Below are 4,645 nucleotides of genomic sequence, written 5' to 3'. Positions count from 1 at the left end.
GATATGAGAAGCTTTTAGTGGGGTCAGAAGCAGCAGGAATCTAAGATTGCTTGGGTTGGTTGGAAGAAAATGTGCCAACCTAAATCCCTTGGTGGTATGAGTTTCCGCAACTTGCATGCGTTTAATTTGGCCTTGCTTGTAAAACAGGCTTGGTGGATTCTTACAAACCCATGCTCCTTAGCAGCCCGTATTTTAAAGGCAAAGTATTTCCCATATGAGGACATTCTGAATGCAAGCCTTGGCAGCAGTCCCTCGTACACTTGGCGAAGTATTTTTCAAAGTCTTGAAGTCATTAAGAGGGGAACCTGTTGGAGAGTTAGAAATGGGCGTTTAATTCACATTTGGGAGGATAAATGGCTCCCCACTCCTGCAACATTCAAAGTAATCTCCCTCCTAAAGAATTTGAGGATTTCCCCATGGTTTCCTCTCTCATTGACCAAGGGACTAAGTGGTGGAAGCCCAATGTGGTAAAGACGCTTTTCTTGCCTTTTGAAGCAAACACTATACTAAAAATCCCCCTAAGTTAGAGTTTGCCGGTGGATTCTCTTATTTGGATTGAGAATAAAAGAGGGGCGTTCACGGTCAAAAGTGCATACTTCATTGCTACTAAGCTTCAGACTGATAAGGATTTGGCGGAAAGCTCTTCGAGGGACTCAAATAGTATCATTTGGAAGAAACTGTGGAAACTGAAGCTCCCTACAAAGGTCAAGATTTTCTCTTGGAGAGCTTGTGTAAATGGCCTCCCTGTGTATGTGAAAATGGCGGAAAGAGGAATGCATTTGGGTTGTGATTGTCCTACCTGTGGGGAAGAAATTGAAAGCCTCACTCATGCGTTAATTTTGTGTGATTTTGCTCTTTCTGTATGGTCACTTTGGCAAGACTACCCCCTAAATTTGCTAGTGAATGCCACAGACTTCACTGATGTTGTGCATAAATTTTGCTCAAGCCCAAATGTTGTGCACTTAGAATATTTTTTTGTAACTGCTTGGGCAATTTGGCACAATCGGAATTTGATAGTGCATAATGAAAATGGCCTCTCTTCTCTGCAAGTTTGGAATTTGGTGAGAAGTGTTTTAGAAGATTTTCATGAAGCTAACGATGTGCTCTGTTCTGTGAAGCAAGATTCAAATGATGGCTGGATGGCCCCTCAGCCTGGGTGTTTTAAGGTGAATGTGGACGGCGTGTCGCCTTTAGATGGAAGAGGCATTTTTGGGGTTGGTGCGATTGTTCATAATGATGGAGGCGAGGTTGTTGCGGCATTGTGCAAGGCTTTGCCCTCGTGTTACCCAGCAGAGTGGGCTGAGCTCTTTGCTATGGAGCAAGGAGTCCTTTTGGCTCAAGAGTTGGCCATTTCCAACGTTATTTTTGAATCAGATGCTGTACTTGTGATTCAAGCTATCTCGCAGGATCATTATGGAGGCGAAGCTGGCCATTTAATTCAGGAGATTCAGAGAGCAAAGTCTTCGCTAGCTGCACATTCAGACACATGAAAAGGGCTTATAATGGGGCTGCTCATGAGCTCGCCCTGTTTGCAAAATGGAATAATGCTAGTCATGTATGGAAACAAGATTTTCCGTTGTTTTTAGTTTCCCTACTTCAGTCAGGCTCTGGCTGATGGTTGTATTGTTTCAGCTCTGTTGTATTCCTCTTCATTGAGTTAATGATATCTCATTTCCTTCTCAAAAAAAAAAAAAAAAAGATATTCATATTCTAAGCATGACTCACATCCACAGCTATGTTAGTATTGTTGTCCTACTAAAAACAAATATTCTCTATTTAGAGTTTATTTGAGACGTGACTATTTTGTTAAAATTAAAATTTTTTTGCTAAAAAACTATAAATAAAAGTAAAAGTTAAACGAAATAGTATAGTAGGACCCATAAGTAGTACAAAAAAATATAGTAAGACCCTAAATAGTAGCAAAAATAAGTTAACTAGTAAAATAAGTTGGCAAAAATAATTTTTCCCAAATGGATAGCCTATTTTCTGCCAGCTTATTTTACTATTTAGCTTATTTTATTATTTAGCTTATTTTTGCTACTATTTATGAGTCTCACTGCACTTTTTGATACTATTCATAGGTTCCATTATACTATTTCAGCTAATTACTAGGAAAGTGCTCAACATAATTGCCCTCCTGGATTACTATATATTGATATCGATATTCTAAGCATGACTCACATCCACAACTATGTTAGTATTGTTGTCCTGCTAAAAACAAATATTCTCTATTTAGAGTTTGTTTGAGACGTGCTTATTTTGTTAAAATTAAAATTTTTTTTACTGAAAAACTATAGATAAAAGTAAAAGTTAGATGAAATAGTACAATAGGACTCATAAATAGTATCAAAAAGTACAATAAGACCCATAAATAATAGCAAAAATAAGTTAAATAGTAAAATAAGTTGGCAAAAATAATTTTTGTCAAATGGATAGCTTATTTTCTGCCAGCTTATTTTACTATTTAGCTTATTTTTGCTACTATTTATGGGTCTCACTGCACTTTTTGATACTATTCACAGGTCCCACTGTACTATTTCAGCTAATTTTTACCTTTATCTATAGTATTTTTAGCAAAATAAGCGAATCCTAAATAGACTCTTATTGTACACAATTTCTTACTAGCTAATACCTATCATTTGAGCTATCATTTTTTTACTTATAAATAACAATTCTTCAAATCTTAAATATATTTAAGAAGATTTTTATGCATGTATAAACATAATTTTTTTTTTTTTTGGAGAAACCTATATACATAAATGTATACTTAAATCTAGCATCATTCTACGATAATAAAAAAAAAAAAAATGAGCATGATGTTAATTTTATTTATGAACATGTTATTATATTTGAGCCATGTTTAATAGTTGTTGATCATAAACTCAAGTTTGAGCTGGATGTAGCAGCTTGATTATTCATTTTTTTATAAAAGAAAAGGTTGGTTGATTCATTTAAATCCTCAAAGTTATAAGTTTTTTATTTAGCTGCTAGTGATTTTGGAATTTAGAAATGTTGTTTTCACACTACTGCTTGCTATAGCTGCTAACTGCATTCACACTAATCACATATACTCGGTTTCCCACTCCCTCTTTGTAAATGATTAACACAATAAAGGTATGTTTGGTACACTGAACGAGGATTACGACATGAATTGTAATTTTTATTACTAGTAATAAAGTGTGTTGTAATGTAATAACTAAACATATTCATTAGTTTGGTTGTGAGTTATAACATTAGAATGAAACTTAACATTTATTTTAGGAAATATCTTATTCATACAATTATATCTACTTAAAAATTGTTATTTTTAAATTTAAGAGAGATATGTGTTATTTTTTTATTTTTAATTAATAGATGTATATAGAAAGTTTGTTTATTTGGAAATATATTAAGTTTTGAAATTATTGCACTTACTAAGGAATAGCTAATACTACCTTTTAAAGGGGAATAATTATTCCTCATTTTGAAGAATAGCTATTCATAAGGAATGATTATTTCTTGTAATAAAAACATAATCAAACTAAATAATAACTAAATCATAGGAATAACTATTACATTATAACGCCTATTACAGTCTACCAAACATGCCCTAAGTACCCGTTTGTTTCAACTTTTGAAGCTCAAAAGTTGCATTTTCAAAAAAGCCAGCTCAAAACGCGCATTTGGTTAGTATAAAACGCAACTTTTTGGAAAAAGTTGCATTTTATATTTGTGAAGAAACGTGCGTTTGAGTTTTGGAATAGTTTCGGTGCATAAAGTAAAAGTTCGGTCTGGGCGTTTGATATATATCCGTTGGGGAGAGTTCAATTACGAAATTGCCCTTGAATAAAGGGCAAGGTGTCTTCATACTCACGCCTGAAGCTCACTCTCACGCCTCTCATCTCAACTCTCTGCTCTGCCCTTTGCCCTGAAGCTCACTCATGCAATAAAATTAATCAAACCACAACAATAAAAGCAAAAAAAATTCTTGCTCTTATAAAACTAATATAATTTAAACAACAAATCTAAAATCAAAACAACAACAGCAGTAGATCAAGAACAAAAAAATAAAATAAAATTAGAACAACAATAATAAATGATCAAGAAAAAAAAATAGAAGCCGATCTGACAAATCTAAAATCAAAAACAACAACTAATCAAGAACAAGGAAAAAAAAATAGAAGCCAATATGACCCCTGGTAGAAGCCGATAGAAGAAAAGAGAGTTGGAGAAAGAAAGAGTGAAAAAAAATAGAAAGAGCGAGGAGCTTCTGGTTTTTTTTTTTTTTTTTATCTTCGGTTTAGAAGAAAAAAAAAAGAGAAAGTAGAAATACCTCAGGGAGTCGGAGAAAGAAAGAGTGAGGAGCTTCTGGAATCAAGTGGAAGTAAAGAAAAGAAAAAGGAGAGGATGTACTAATATGGATATACGTGTGTGGTGGACAAAATGCAAGAGAAAAAAAAAAAAAAAAAAGGCAAACGTATGGATGAAAGAAAAGGCAAAGAATAAGAAATCACAATTCAAAAATAATACCACAATATTTTCACAATAAATTTTAAGTAATTAACTAATATTGGTGAGTAAAAATATAATTTCAGTAGTGAGTTCAAATTAGAATTGTAACAACTTTTCATATAAGATGTTATGATTCTTGTGAAAGTATTGCAAA

The 4,645-nt window shown here is 33.4% G+C and overlaps 1 long non-coding RNA gene across 1 annotated transcript; it reads right to left on the bottom strand.

The window, feature by feature from the left end:
- Positions 1 to 3,477: 3,477 nt before the first annotated feature.
- LOC136068815 (uncharacterized) lies at positions 3,478 to 4,425 on the bottom strand. The gene is made up of 2 exons (XR_010630138.1): positions 4,313 to 4,425; positions 3,478 to 3,907 (listed from the first exon to the last, which is right to left on the bottom strand). It is a non-coding gene; the product is annotated as an uncharacterized LOC136068815 (long non-coding RNA).
- Between the last annotated feature and the right edge of the window lie 220 nt (positions 4,426 to 4,645).

The sequence above is a fragment of the Quercus suber genome, unplaced genomic scaffold (genome assembly GCF_002906115.3).
Source record: "Quercus suber isolate HL8 unplaced genomic scaffold, Cork oak 2.0 scaffold_136, whole genome shotgun sequence".
Lineage (NCBI taxonomy): Eukaryota > Viridiplantae > Streptophyta > Magnoliopsida > Fagales > Fagaceae > Quercus > Quercus suber.
The sequence above is the reverse complement of the archived record's forward strand: the minus strand, read 5'-3'. Positions and strand labels throughout refer to the sequence as shown.